The 16,694-nt window shown below is 42.6% G+C and overlaps 1 long non-coding RNA gene across 1 annotated transcript in view; it reads right to left on the bottom strand.

Annotated features, from left to right (window-relative positions):
- LOC131274418 (uncharacterized) overlaps positions 1 to 16,694 on the bottom strand; it is a 144,376-nt gene that overhangs the window by 35,148 nt on the left and 92,534 nt on the right. The window lies entirely within an intron of this gene.

Consider the following 16,694-nt stretch of genomic DNA (forward strand, 5'->3'; position numbering starts at 1 on the left):
AATGATTAAGTGTGTTCCCACCTATAGATGTACTGTATAGATGCATGACTGCCTCTACCAGGGTTGGGCTGAAGTTAATCTTAAGACTCCCGCCATGCTGCCAGGTGGTTGATGTTTATTCTTCACACTCCCTCCATTGAGAGATCTTCCTAATAAATCCTTGCCTGCAAATGCTGGTCTTCGTGTCCTAATTGTCTCACCCTGACACTTAACACATACAATGATCCAACTGGGGGGTATGGCCAGAAAGAAACAAGGAAAATAAATCTTTAAAAAAAAGAGTTCAAGCCAACATCAGAAATGTCTGCTCGTCCTCACCAAATAGCCCCAAATTACAGTGCCTGTGGCCCACAGGGTAACCATAAACCACGCCCCCTTTCTCCCTGCCCATTCCCTTTGTTTTAAGGAGCCATGTAAGCTGCTCTCCAGCTCAACCCTTCAAGCAGAAAGCTCTGTTGATGCTGATCCTGCATGAATGCAACTTTAGCTCAATAAACCTGTTCTACACACACCTCTTGTGTCTATTTGCTTTACTTTCAACAAACACATCCATCCTCTGAAACTAATTTGTTAGCTAATGATTACTCAAGCTGTCATTAGAGAGCCATTTCCTGTCACTCTAGGTATTTCCATGGCCGTGGCCCAGCAAGGCAACCTCATCAAGCTGTATATTGTTCTGTGCCAAGCTCCCACTCTATTAAAAATTTAGTTCCCTCAGCACCTGGAAACAGCCAGCAGTTGCTTTAGGATTGCTGACACCTGAGCTGCCAGAAGGCTGGGCATTCGGGGTAGATGGGGTTCCTTTCCATAAATTCACTGTTAGAAACCTGGAGTTTCTGCAGGAAGAATTTGTGGTGAAGGACCAAGATGTCATTACACTTTCTTATCCAAAGTCAGGTAAGGAAGCAGGATCTGAAACAGAGGAAGTTGGGGGCAGAAGTTACCAGTGCCTGCTCTCTACTGCCCTTTGGCTGTTGGTGATCACAATGGCATCCTGTTGATGCCAAGGACAGAGAGAAGCCACTGTAATCCAAAGGACCTGACACATCTTATGGGGACTTGATGGAGATAATCCTAAAGCTAATGCTTGTGATCATGAGGGATGTTTCGGGGGGAGAGTTAGTGAAATATTTCCACCCTGAGATTTCAAGAATGAATGTGAGATTGTAAGATGAGGGGGGGGGGGGGGAGATGTGTGTATAAAAGCCTAGAGTAAAATGATGAATATTCAAGGAATTGTAAAGCTAGGGACCAATTGTCTGGTGGAAGAAGAGGAGAAAGGCAATGGGGTGAGGCTGGATGTGTTCACAGGGATAAACTGCAGCTGTAACCACCTAAGGGATCAGCAGTTTTCAAAAGGCCACTGGTGCTAAATTTACATTCTTCTAAAACAACCCCAACAAGGAACTTTGAGCCTTGGAGTTTACCTGCCCAACAAACATTTACCACTGATAAGGTGAAACTGTTGCCTCTAAGGCTGAGACCTTTCTGCCCACGGCTCCCCACAGGGCTGTCTCTGGCCACTTCAGCATGCCCCCTTCTTTTTGCTCTCCCTGAGGAGGGTGGGGTTTCCCCTGCCTCGCTTCCTCTCTGCAGTGAACTGGCCTCCTGAAGCTTCTGTCTGCAGGAGCTTGCCCCTCACACAAACCTGTGGAGCAGCACTCCTCAGTATAGCTTTTGTGTTATTTCCATCTAGGAGTCAAATCTTTTCTCGGTCAGCTCTGAAATTCTCACGTTCAAACTCACCCCAGCTCTGGATATGGAATAAGATAAACTGGTTAGGAGGTGAGTGTTATGTGTCTGACTAGGAGGGAGTAAAGAAGAGGGAGCAGCAGGAGCAACGGTTGCCAGGGAAGGTGTTTCAACAGCAGAGAACTGATGGAACGCTGCTGAGGAAGGAAAATGAGGAGTGTCAATATAATTGGATTTATGGGCCTTTGCATCATCTGTGAAAGAGAAAAGTACCTTTAAGATGTGGTGGAAGGGTCAAAGGTCAGGTTGCAGAAGGCACCACTTTTTTCTTTCTTTATCTAGGAATGAATCGTTGGAGATCATCAGCCTGATCCATTCCAGAGGAGATCCAACTGGGTCCAGTCTGTGATCACCTGGAATGGCTCACTATGGCTAGAAATGCTAATGAGTATGAGCAAATAAGGAAGCATACACCCAAAAAGGGCCCAGGCTTCTACACCTACCACCTCCCCATTCAGTTCTTCCCCAGGTCATTCTTCAGTTTCAAAGCCAAGGTGAGCGAACAAGGGCAACGACCCTCTGACCTTCTCAGGCATCCAGAATGCCTGTGTTTTAGGGAACAAGTTAATATGAGGTTCGTTAACATGAGCATATCAGACAACCTTGTTCCAAGCTATAGTACCTGACACTAAGTAACTTCTGTGGGGTGGCTCTCTAAAATACTGCCTCCATTAGCAATTTGACCACTGCCTCACTCCATCATTGAGCTGCCCATTTATAAGTTATAAGTCACAACCTGGATTTCAGAGGAAATATGGCCTGCCACTCCCATCTGAAACCCAGTTGTGTTTCTCTAATCATGGTATCATCTATGCTTGGCATGGCTTTCCCAATCAAATACCACATGGGGGTGGGTGGAGCTCAGTTGCTGAGCACCTGCCTCCTATGCATGAGGTCCTGAGTTCAATCCTTCATTCCTCCCAAAAGAAAAAAGCTCCACATGCCTCGTGCATCATTCCAGGAGTTCTGAACTATGGCTCTAACACTGACCCTGGGGCAATAAACATGAATGTGTCTTCTCCTTAGATTATTGTTGAAATCATGTGACACCAAAGATGTTCAGTAACTTGCATGAAACTCCCTCATTAAACCATCTTATGTAATATGGTAGTAGAAATATTATCAAAAGATTCTAAAACCACGGTGTGCTAGATTATGTTAACATTGTGCTATATTTCTCCCTGTCTGCTTGTTTATTGTCAGGTTCATTTATTTCACTGATTTCTCCAGGGGCATGGAGGTCATGTTTATTTTGTTACTATTTTTTTAAATCATTTTACACTAACCTGGCATAATGTTTGGCACAAGATAAAGACTTAAGAAAAATTGGATGGAGGAAAGAATGAAAGAAAAACAAACACACAAAGAAAATGACCAAAGACCAAGGTGTGGAAAACTGTTGAGGTTTTGTGTCAGAAAATTCTGGTTTGAATCTTAGCTTTCCAGCTTTTCTTTATTAGCAATAGTGCAATGCCTTTGAAGCTCAAATTGTCAGTATTCATTATGAATTCATTTTTTCTTTTGTGCATGCATTCCTGAATTTTTTTCTTCATATATTTAGATAATATATACCTAGTATGTTTAAGGCTCCATGAAAGAAGAATGTTTGCTGATTAAGACCAGCTCAAGTCAGCTCCTATAGGATTAAGTGGGAAAAGAAGAGGGGTCTGTGTATAATTAGCTACTTCCATAGCAATAATACTACTTAGTGATTACCTGGCATTGTATTTGATCCCAGGGCATGCTCAAGGAATAAGACCTATTTTTAAAAAATATTATAGTTATATTGAGGGTGAAGCAGGGAGTGAAATACAGGGAAGGTATTGGGCCTCCCCAGGAGGGCAGGGGTTTGCAGGTGGAGTATGGATGGAGGCTTTGGTCCTTCATTTAGTGCCTGAGCAAGGGAAAGCTGGGGTGTTGAACTGGTGCAACTGGAGCTTGGGATCTGCTGACATGGGGACAACCTGGAGACAGAACGAGGTGGAGCAGAGCAACTGTGCTGTGGGCACCTTAGATGATAGATGTAAAGACTTCTTTACTGTGCTGTTAATTCGCTGTAAGCAGCTGTCTGACTTTTCATTGAATTACAGGAGGAAAAAAATATATTTTATATTTACTCACAGTTTCTGCTTCTCAGGCTCTTTAACATATCCTCCAGATGCATTACTATTTTCTCTCATACTGAGAGACATGTTTTAGCCTTTTTAAAATATATTTTTATTTACTTTTAAAAGATACATATATCACACAAAATGTTACTTGCTGTGGCCCACTGGGTCGACTGGGGAAGAGTGTAAACTACAATGTGGACCATTGACCATGAGGTGCAGCAGTGCTCAGAGATGTATTCACCAAGTGCAGTGAATGTCCCATGATGATGGAGGAGGTTGTTGTTATGGGAGAAGTGGGGTGAGGGGGGTGGGGGGGTATATGGGACCTCATATATTTTTTAAAGTAACATTAAAAAAATAAGTAAAGACAATATATATATATATGGATATCCCAGGTGCCCCACTCCCTAAGCGTTTTTTGTGGTAGGGTAGAGCCACAGATTATAAATTCTCAGCTTTCATGGATAAAGAATTCACGGCTAATGGTTGTTCATGCATTCCTGTGTGCTTTCCTTCCAGCACTTTAAAGCCAGCCTTTGACATTCTATGGGCCTGTATTTGTTTTTGGTGAGAAGGTAACTGTACAAAACATTAGTGTCTTTCTCTCACTGCCTGGGTGCCTCCCTGGATGCAGGGGTGTTGATGTGTTAAGGGCAGCTGCCATCTTGGTGAGTCTCTGGCCACCTTGTGCCATGCCTGGAGCCCAGCTGTGTGCCTCAGTTTACGGGGTGTGCTGGCAGACATTCCAGGCTCCTTCTCTCTAGACCTGCCTCTTTTCTGGGGTCCCGTTCTATCCATTTAAGTCACCCCAGCATCCCCAAATCATGACCTCTGCCCCCGTGCCTCAGCATGACTGAGCTCACACTGCAGCTCCCTCCACTGCGTTTGAGAAATTGTCCCCAAAAGAGAACAGGGAGACCATGACTCTCAATTCCTTAGTTCCCTGCTCCTGTGAATCCAAGTCTTGCTCAGCCTCTCAGTAACTGCCTCAAAACTGTTGCCTGAAATATTGTACTTAGTTTTATAGTTTTCTATGGCAGAAGGATTAGTTTAGTACTCGCTACTCCATCATGTCAGAAGAAGAAATCCTATTTCATTACTATTTCTCAAAGGGGATGAAGAGAAAGGATTGAGGTAGGAGATTACTAAGAAGTAAACTGATTATTTGCAGAGATTTCAGGGCCTGGTTATTATTAAAAGATAATAAATTTGAAGAAGAAGGAATATTTAGGGAACAGTATTCCTTGCAGAAATTTTAATGCTAGAAGCTTAAATGCAAATGACTCTCCCTTTTGCTTTCACAAAAATATGCAAAATTCTCCTTCCCTCAATTATGACAAAAATCCAAGTGGACCTTCCTTGAGCTCTCCGACTCGGCTTTCCATCAGCTACTCTAAGAGGTAACTCAACTGTTCAAGGTCAAACCCTAGTTGTACCCCAGGTCCTCTCCATGTCAGTGTGGTTCTTTCCTGGAATGATGAGAGAGGGAGAGGGGAGAGGGGAGAGGGGAGAAGGGAGAGGGGAGAGGGGAGAGGGGGGAGGGGAGAGGGGAGAGGGAGAGGGAGAGGGAGAGGGAGGCAGGGAGACTTCAGCAGAGAAGAGAGTCTGAGAGACCCCCCCTTCCCTCCTTCACCCCTTCAGCAACAATCACTCAGGGCTGCTGGCTGTCTGGTTACAATGCCCTCTGCAAGCCCCTGGGGATTAGTCACATTTCATGGTCACAGTTACTCAAATATAGAAAGGCTGCAGGGATTTAACAATATACAGGTATGTTCATGAAAATAGCTAATAAATGCTTTGTAACATGGGTATGAATATATGTATTGTATAAATATATGGTTATATGTACTGTATATATATGTACTTACAGAACCTATATCTTACATTCTACCTGTAATATTACACAAAATAGTTATGCATATATATAAATATATGAATCAGCTGTAAAATTATGTCTTGTTTAAAAATTTAATATGAACACATGTATGTTTATTACATATGAGTAAATATGTGTATTACAAATAAATGGTATTTCATATATTTTAGGTACATAAAATATACAGACATGTAGTAATAGATGTACTGTATTGTGTTTTACTTGGTATGCATATTTACATATACATGTAATGTGTACTTTAGTTCAAATTAAACATTTACTATACTATATATTATATGCATATGTACTACATATAATTATATTATGATGTAACTATTGACACATGCATATGTTTTGCATGTAGAATGAGTACTAAAATATTTTATAGTGCATATAATTCATATACTATAAACAGAAATACACTGTATATGTCAATACAGTACACATACTATATAATTATTTAGATATAGTAGATTTATTTTATTGATATATTTGTATTATAAAGCATAGATGAATTGATATTTGAAAACAACTCACACATCTAGAAGCAATTTAAAAGTAAACATTTCTCAGTGTGGTCACACATGGGATGCTAAAGGGATGTGGAAAGCATGAGGCACACAGTTATGATGATACCATCAATGTTCTCCTCAGTTTGGCATGGTTGTCATTTTATGAAACCCTAAAGTTATCTTTTATATGTTTTTTATACTTCACTAAAATAACATCATAAAGGAAAGCTGTCATGTAAGGCAGACCTTCCCATGGTAAAATCACACCTCTTCCATTTGCTAATGTGCTGATCTTGAGCAAATTTTTTAACATAAAATAATATGCTGTTTTGCTTGTTCTCTCATAAAATACTATTATGCTGCAGATAGAGTGCTGCAATGGTTGATTGCTGATATAAGGCACATTCTCAACAAGTGTTATCAGTTATAGTAGCAATTTATATTATCCTGATTATTACTATTACCACATTGTTATCACTGTATTACAAAGGAGGAAACTGAGGCTCAGAGAAGGGAACTAATGTGTACCTAAAGTCACATACCTAAAGAATCAGGACTCTGGGCATGTCCAGGTTCAGCCATGGGGCAGGCAGGTGATCAGAACTGCATCCGGCAGATCCTAGACCATTTTCAGTTTTATTGATACCATTTTTCCCTGAGGTTTCCCAATCTACAGCAGCATAACAAAGTTGTGCATCCTACCATTTTGAATTTTATAATAAATAGAACATGTATACACTGTTAGTCATTAACATCTGTCTGATTCATGATTGGGAAATGCTAATTTAGTAAACACTTATAGTAAAGAAGCTGGGGCCTAGAACATGAAATGTCTGGAATAGCACTGATTAGGGAGGGAGTCAGGGACAGAGTCCCAGCAAAACTCAGGTTTCCTGAGTCACACCCAGGTCAGCTTACACAGTGGCACCAATATAGCATAACACCATTTTCCCTTCAAAGTACTGGGGGGCTTTCCCTTGGCTTGAATTGAAATGTGCTTGAGGGCATCCATGTCTTCTTCACTGTTCCATCTAGAGTAACTATATAAATTTCTGGCACACAGTAGGTCCTCAACAAACATTGCTGACTGAATGAATGGAAGAAGACTGACATGTAGCCATATGTGTTAGTGGGGAATAGCTGCTTTTACATTTTCTAAGATCTAGGAGCAAGGGAATCAGATCCATTTATTTCTCACTTTTTTTTTTTCTTTTCCACATAGGCTATTTACATATTCAGAAATCACAGAGATATTATTACTTCTGCTTATTTTTTGGGGGGGGACAGGATTGAAGAATGTAAAATATGCAGATTCATTTGAACAATTCTTTCAATGGTTTCTTCATGGAAATTGGGAGTCTATCTCAAAATATGATTTTCTATGGAATGGTGGAATTCCTATACCTTAAATCCAAGTAACACTGTCCAGGGTAAATACCCATATTGTCCTCAAACCTTGATGTCTATAAGCCTCCAGTACTGCCCACCTTAGTTTACACATGCTGACACTTCACAGGTTTTCCAATTATTATTTTCAAACACATGGGTACTCATGCTCTCCCACTCCACCCTCTATGTAGATCTCTGCATTCTGAATATCAGCTATTCCTTGGATTTCCTCTTTATGCCTTCTCTGCCCTTGATTGATTGCTAGACTTCAATGTTTGTTCCTTCATCTTTTGCCTTCCCCTTTCCTTTATCAGTTGATAATTAATCCAAATATTTTTTGTTAATTACCTTCATACATCTCAGGAGAAATGTCCTTCTACCAGGAAGCACCCCATAGCATTCTAACAAAGCATTCCTGTCTCTAATCCTTCACTTCCTTTCCTTTTTCTTTCATACATTTCATATCTAGCATATTGTTTGGTCCTTCTTTGTCTCTCTCTATTAGAATGGCTTCTCTTTGAACCCACCTCAGAGAGTATGGGTTTTCATGACTGTGTACATTTGACCTGGAAGAGTATATGAAACATAATGTCATCTGTATTACGTTGGAGTTACATTCCATGATTGACCTCTGACTTCATTTACACTTCTGTTTTTGTTTCCTGGATGCAAAAACAAATGCTATGTGCTTGTTGGCTTAAACAATGGGAACTTTGGCTCATGCTTTTGAAACCAGAGTTCCAAAATCAGGGCATCATCATCGAGATGATGCTTTCTCACAGAAGACTGAGGCGTTGTGGGCCTGGTGACTGCCAATGCTTATCCTTGTTTTTCTGTCACATGGTGGCCTCTTCTGGCTTCTCCAGGTTCCACTGAGTCCAGCTTTTTCAGGTGACTTTCTCTCTATGTGTCTGAATTTCATTCTACTTATAAAGGACTCCAGGAATAGAATTAAGGCCCTTCCTGGTCTATTGGCCACACCTTAACTGAAGTAACCTCATCAAAATGTCCTTTTAAGATGGAGTCTCACCCACAAGGATGGATTAAGGTTAAGAACATACTTTTGTGGGATGCATGGCACTAAGCCAGCTCTCACCTGCTTTATGCAGCAGACTGTCCCTCCAGCTCCTCTCTTTGAACACCTCCAGGTGATTCTCCATCGAGCTTACCTGAAGTTTTTCAAATTCCACTTGATTGCTTTTTCAAGGTTTGTCCTCCTGCTCAAGCAAAATCTTTCCTGTCGCAGTGTGGGCTCGCCCGGAGGGCCACTGCAGGGGCGGTGTGGGCTTGGGCGGAGGGCTGCAACACACGGAGGGGCCTTCCAAGAAGGCGCTCCGGGGCCAGCAAGGTGCGGAGGACGCGCGGTAGGAAGAAGACTACCGAGGAGACCAGGATCTGTGCGCAAGTCTGATTTATTCAGGAAGTACAGCGGTTAATATAGGGCGAAGACAGGGGAGGGGCAGGGGGCATGGCCGGGGGGCGGCAGACGGCTGATAGGTTCGTGCAGGGGTGCATCACTGGTTGCGGGTAGAAGACAGGATAGCCAGGGTTCTCGGCGGCAGCGAGGCGGGGCTGTCATGGCGCGGCGGTGGCCCTCGGGGGAGAGGCGGGGTTAGGCTACCAAGGGGGAAGCGGGTGCAGCTGGGCAGAGGGGCAGCCAGTACGCCTGAACCCCAAGCAGAGGGCCTTAATGCCCGTTTCCGCCACCCGGGTCCGACTCGCACCGGCGCCTGTAGACGAGCCGACCTTTGCTGTCGCCGCGCTCCCACACGGTGCCACCCTACACTTTCCCTTTCCAATCAATGTACTTTCTTTTTTCTCTTTGTTTACTTTATTTTATTTTTATTAAATTGTCTATTTTTTAAAAATACATAGATCATCAAAAATGTTATATTAAAAGATATATTTGGTTCCCACATACCCCACACTCCACACCCCCAATCTTCCCACATCAGGAACCTCTTTCATCATTGTGACACATTCATTTCATTTGGCAAGTACATTTTGGAGCACTGCTGTGTCACATGGATTATAGTTTACATTGTAGTTTACACTCTCCCCCAGGTCATTCAGTGGGTTATGGCAGGATATATAATGTCCAGCATCTGTCCCTACAATATCATTTAGGACAACTTCAAGTCCTGAAAATGCACTTTCTGATACAACTACTGAGCCCTCTAGTCCCCATTCCTGCCTTGCTGCAGGCTTCTCTGTGTTTACATGTGATTGAAGCTGCATGTGCTAAGCACTGGAAAGACCTCATTCCTTTTGTCCTTGACATGAAATTTACCTCGACTGTTACCAAAAATCCTTTAAATCGTTTCTCCAGCATTTTGTTCTAATTCCTGCCATGGAGTGTCTACCTGCTCAAAAGAACATTGCTGTGAGAATAATTTAGAACCCCAATATTTCTGCCTTTTCCTTCTTCCTCCCTTACATGCACACACATCTCTCTCTCAGCCAAAACAAGTGAGAAAAAGATTTTACCTAGATTAAACCACATGAGGACTGTCTGTTGCCCATGCTTAAGGAAACTTTGAACACATCTACCCACATCAGCATGAGCAGATAGAGAAAAGAAAGCCTAGGAATATGACTGAGTTCTTTGAAGGTCCTACATGCCATTCACAGAGGACCCCAGGTGATAGCTATTGAGCAGGAGAGATGCCAGTGGCTAAGGGCTGGAGGGAGGGAGGTGGCTGTGGACATCTAAGGGTCCCCTGAAGGATCCCTGTGGTGACAGGGCTGTTCTCTAGTTCAACTGTGTGGTGGGTTCCTGAATCTGCACATGTGGAAAAATTACATGAAATAAATACACACACGTGAGTAAATCTGTGAGACTCTGATAAGATCAGTAGACTGTATCAATGCCAAGTTCCTAACTATGATAATATACTATAGTTTTGTAAGATGTTACCACTGGGGAAGCTGTGTAAAAGTACCCAGAGCTTTATTCTTTTTTTTTTTTCCCCTTTCCTCTTCACCACCCCTCTCCCACTGCTTTATTTTTCTCTCTCTCTGTCCATTCACTGTGTGATCTTCTGTATCTATTTCTTTTGGTCTTCTCTTTTTCACTTTCTCTCCTCTAGGATTCACTGGGATTTGATCCTGGGGACCTCTAATGTGGAGAGAGGCTCCCTGTCAGCTGTACCACCTTGGTTCCTGGTTCCTACTGTGCTTCATATTGACTCTCCCCTTCCTCTCTCTTTTGTTGAGTCATCACTTTGCTGCATGACTACTTGTGTGGGCACTGTCTCACCGTATGGGCACAGGCATGCCACACAGGTGCTGGCTTGCTGTGAGGGCACTTGCTCACCACACAGGCACTGGCTCACTATGCAGGCACATTTTCTCTTCTTCTTCCCCAGGAGGACCCAGGGATTGAATGCAGTTCCTCCTGTAGGGTAGGAAGAAACCATACCACTTGACCCACATCTGCCTCCTTATCATGTCTTTCTTACAACTGTATGTGAATCTATATTAAAATCAAAGGCTAAAATATCTTTTTTAATCTAAACTATGATGATATAAACAAGAAACAAATGCACCATGCTTTGTGTAACTCACTACTTCTGTTGACTCAATTCCTGCAGTAAAACCAATTGCCGGCTTTCTCTGGTGAGACTTTCATCTTTTCAAGCATTTCAGATGGTAATGTATAGCTTTTTAATGGAAAACATAAGATAATTGTGATGTTTAGATTATTGCGACAACTTAGCCAAGTAATTATGCCCAGTTGTTTGGTCAAGCAAGCACTAGGCTAACTGTAACACAAGGGCATTTATGGACTTGAGTCACCATTGACTTCATGCAGTGGTAAATCATAGATAGCCGATTACAATTACATCTGTCAGGGAGATTGCCATTAGCAGTGAGTGACGCTTAATCCAATCAGTTGAATGCAGTAAAAGGGGATGTGATTCCAGCACTGAGTGAGAATTTCCCAGCTCATCTTTGGACAGCCAATGTCTCAAGGTACTCATGAAGAAACTTCATTGGACTTTCATTGGAGCCCCTGGTTGCACTGTGACTGTGGATCCTGTACCTGTGCATCGCCAGGGCTGTGGGAGAGACTCATAAAATCATGTGCTATTGACAGATATCTCATCTTGATTCTGTTTCTCTAGAGATCCCTGATAAATACAATAGTCAATTGTAGAGACAATGGGATAATGATCCCTCCGATAAAGAACCATGGCCCAGCTTCAATGTTCTTCAAATAATTATCATCCACTTTCTTCTAATCCTCCTATTTATCCCCTGCCTTAGCCCCCTGTAATATTTTCAAGCAAAATTAAGCTATCAACATTGAAACAATAAGTGGTAAACATATGCAAATACACTATACCTCACTCAAAATAAGACAAGTGTGAATTTAAACTCTATTGCCATTTCTCATCAATTGTGTTGTCACTGAACTAGTTTCCTTTTGCTGCTCAAAAAGTGACCACAGACTTAATGGTTTATAACAAAACAAAATGTTTTACCTTATACTTCTAGAGATCAGAAATCTGAAATGAGACTTGTGGGCAAAAATCAAGGTGACTATCAGCAGAGTTGCATTCCTCTCTGGAGGATCTAGGGGACCATCTGTTTCTTGGCTATTTGAGTTTCTAGAGGCAGCCAGTGTTTCTTGGCTCATGGTCACATCATTCCAAACTCTGCTTTCACCATCACATCTTCTCTGACTCTGACACACGTGCCTCCCTTTTATAAGGACCCTTTAGATTATGTTGGCCTCAAGTATAATCAAGATAGGGTAGTCATAGTTTCCAGGATTTTAATATGGATATCCTTCTGCCTATGACAGCAATTGTTCAAAACCTTTGAAATGCATAAGACAAGAAACCATTGGTAAACATGCATGGCTGTTTGTTCCTGGTGGGAATGGAAAACAGTCCAAGACTAGGAAGGCTTATTTTGCAAAATCTAAGAAAATTAGATGTGCATTTTCCATTTGATGCCGGTTTCTTACTTCTTTACATGAAAGAATACAATAGCAAAAGTGCAAAAAGGAGATATGTATCTGGCTGTTCAAATTAGCCTTATTTAAAATAGCTAAAGAAAAAAAAAACTAAAATAAAACATCTGACAACAATATAACAAAATCCCAATTAATGTAAAAAAGGACTCCTGCTATCCTACCACAGAGTAGATGCTAGACTAGATTAAGTTCAAACAATTCAGATGTAGGGAAAAGTGTATAGAATATGGTACCAGTTACCTAAGATTGGGGGACAAACACCGGAAAATGCACAAGGAGAGGTATCACACACCTGGAGCTGGGGGTATTGGAAAGGAAGTGGAGATTCGGCAAGAAATGACGCTAATAATATCTTCTTGATCAAGATCATGTACCACCATAGATATTGTATTAAAGAGCATGGACTTCAACCTGTATTTCTATTAAAAATAATTATTTCTGAAGGGTAACCTGGGTTTATGCAAATGGATTTCCATTAAGGATATTTTTAAGGGTTGTAATGCCAAAAATAACTTTCAAATTATTCAATTGGCTCACATTTTAGGAGACTCCCTTGCAGAACCATCGGGTAACCATATTCTCCACTATAAGTATTTTTCCTTTAGTAGCATGATATGTGCCAATTGGTCATGATCTTCCATGTTTCTACATACAATGTACTTTTCTAGGAGTTTCTACTTTCTGTTCAAATGTTGATTATTCTACCTATTCCTGGGTGTTTCTCAAAGCACAAATGGCATAAATTCTTTAAGCCCCAATTTGCTTCTTGGTTAAAGAGAACTTGGGGGTGTATTAATAGAGGGAGTGCCTAGAACTTGTCAATACTGAAAAATTTTGGCATCTTTATTGCAAGGTAAGAAATAGCTTTCATTTTGATTTTTAGAATGCTGATTCCAAGGCCTTGCTAGGAGTTTATGATCTACACTATGTCCAGAATGTCATTTCATCTTGTCAGCCCTGATGCCATCATCTCAACAACCAGAGGTCCTACTTAATTAGACAATCCTGTTACTTGCATACAACACTAAACATCACAAATTAAACAAAAAGGGAATTATGCTCTATCAGTGAATCTAATATAGGCCTTTTGCTCAGGTTTCCAGGGCTTCCCCTTGTCCCCAGGAGAGGTCCACATGGGATCTCATGGGCAGGGGCTCCACAGGGTCTTTCCACATGGGGTGTAATGGGCAGGAGCTCCATGGGGTCTTTCCTGCTTGGTTCTTAGTAGCTGCCTCTCTGCAGGAGCTTCCAGGTGGGGTCCCAGCCATGACCGGTCATGCTCTTTTCCCTGTACTGACCTGCCTCAAAACTAGAAAGAAATAAGTTGCTGGATTTTGTCTAAGTCCCTGGCTAAACTGCATGAAAGGAATTTCAAAGCATGCCTGGCTGATTAGGAGAGTGATTTTTCAGATAGAGAGGGAAGAGAAATGGGAGGAAATAATGGATGATGGCCCTAGGTGGGAAGGAAGGGGCTAAAAGTGATAAAGAGACTGATTTACAGACTGCAGCTCCCCTTACAGATTATAAATGCCCGGGGCTGCTTGGGTATTGATCCAGGCTGGGGTGAAGAAGCCAGAATAGGGCATGGGAACAGGGTGAAGGCAGGAGAGCAGGAGACCTTGGCGCTTGCTCTTTAACGCACTAATTACCCCATGTCTTTCCTAATGGCATGGGAGGAGACTCAGCTGTTTGCTGTTTTGATTGATTCCCCCACCTGCTAACCCCCCCATGGGGCCCAATGATGAGGCCCCTGGAGAAGATCCAGGGCTTCTCCTGGTTCTGGAGGAAGGTTCAGTGTTTATGGTAGAATCTCACAGGGGTCTTCCAGCCCCATCATGGGGGTATCGATTCCACGTGGACTTTTTGCCAGGGTTGAGTTCCATCTATTGACTCCCTATCTAGTCTGCTTCAAATAGACCAAAATGTTAATAGTGGAACATCCAGGAAATCTTGAAATAAGCCAAATGGCTTCACAGCCTGAACCAGGAAGCAAGGAACATGTGGAATCAAGGACGGGGGTCCTGCCTAATACACCTGTCTTGGTGTATTCCCTCATCTCGCTCCTCATGATGCTGGTCCTCATTCTTCTACTCTACCTGTTTTCATCATCACCAGCTTCACTGCATGGCACCTCAAGGCCACCAGACTTTTCTCCTGTCCCCTCTAGCTTTACTTATTTATTTTTATTTCTCTCTCCTTCTCCCACATCCCTGTTGTCTGTTTTCTGTGACTATCTGCTCTGCTTCTTTGTCTGCCTCTGTTTTCATCAGTGGCACGGGAACCTGCGTTTCTTTTTCTTGCATCATCTTGTTGTGTCAACTCTCCATGTGTGTAGTGCCATTACTGGGCAGGCTGCATTTTCTTTCACACTGGGTGGCTCTCCTTATTCAGTGCACTCCTTGCACATGGGGACCCCCTACATGGGGGACACCCCTGAGTGGCACAGCACTCCTTGCGTGCATCAGCACTGTGCGTGGGCTAGCTTCACATGGGTCAAGGAGGCCCAGGGTTTGAACTGTGGACCTCCCATGTGGTAGGTGGGAGCCCTAACCACTGGGCCAAGTCTGCTTCCCTGTCCCCTGTAGCTTTAGAGCAGGAGTTCTTAACCAGAGGTCCATGAGCTTGAACTGAAATTCAAAAAACTGATCTTGTGGGGACATGTTGGTGTGGGTGTAATATGTTTATTGCATAATACACAGATCAGTGTGGACTTAGTAAGGGGTCCGAGTTTTTAACCCGACTGGCAAAGGGGTCCATGGAACAAAAAAGGTTAAGAAATCCTTCTCTAGAGAATCAGTCCACAAAAAGTCCCAAACTACTGTTACCTGGTCTTCAGGGACTCAAAAGACTCCCTCAACCAAAAGGAGGGAATGTGACGTTGGGATGATCAGTGGTTTTAGTAATCATCTTGATTTGCTTGAGCTTCCATTTTATCCAGGAAATTATGAAGAAGAAACAAAGGTGAACTGAAGCAGGCTGACATACCAATGATCCTTTATGATGCTGATAAAAACCCCTGCCCCAGCCTGGAAGAAAGAATTGTAACAAGGAGATCAATGAGAAGTGGATGTGACTCATGCAGTTGGGTGCCCACCTACCTCACGGGAGGTGCCGGGTTTGTTCCCAGTGCCTCCTAAAGAAGATGCACAAGACAGTGAGGTGGTGTAACAAGATGACACAATGAAGAGACACAAGGAGGAAAACACAGTGAGAAAACCAAGAAGCAGGAAGTGTGATGGCTCAAGTGATTAGGTGCCTCCCTCCCACATGGAGGTTCCCAGATTTGGTTGCTGGTGACTATTTAAAGAAAGAAGAGCGAAGCAGACTTGTCCCAATGCATAAGGCATCTGCCTACCACATGGGAGTCCACGGTTCAAACCCCATTTCCTCCATGACCCGTGTGGAGCTGGCCCACATGCAGTGCTGATGCGCACAAGGACTGCCGTGCCACACAGGGGTGTCCCCCATGTAGGGGAGCCCCATGCACAAGGAGTGCAACCCATAAGGAGAGCTGCCCAGTGTGAAAGAAAGTGCAGCCTGCCCAAGAATGGCACTGCACACATGGAGAACTGACACAACAAGATGATGTAACAAAAAGAAACACAGATTCCCAGTGCCACTGATAAGGATAGAAGTGGTCACAGAAGAACACACAGCAAATGGACACAGAGAGCAGACAATGAGGGGGGATAAATAAAAATAAATCTTAAAGAAAGAAAAAGGAAGGAAGGAAGGAAGGAAGGAAGGAAGGAAGGAAGGAAGGAAGGAAGGAAGGAAGGAAGGAAGGAAGGAAGGAAGGAAGGAAGGAAGGAGAAAGAAAGGAAGGAAGGAAGGAAGGAAGGAAGGAAGGAAGAAAGAAAGAAAGAAAGAAAGAAAGAAAGAAAGAAAGAAAGAAAGAAAGAAAGAAAGAAAGAAAGAAAGAAAGAAAGAAAGAAGAGAAAGAAAGAAAGAAAGAAGAGCATATAACAAAGAGACAGAGAGCAGACAGTGAGCACATAGGGTGGGGGAAATGGGTGGACAGAAAAAAAGAAAGAAAATAAATCTTTAAAAGAATAGAGTTCAAGCCAACA

This window comes from Dasypus novemcinctus, chromosome 18, assembly GCF_030445035.2.
Source record: "Dasypus novemcinctus isolate mDasNov1 chromosome 18, mDasNov1.1.hap2, whole genome shotgun sequence".
Classification (NCBI taxonomy): Eukaryota; Metazoa; Chordata; class Mammalia; order Cingulata; family Dasypodidae; genus Dasypus; species Dasypus novemcinctus.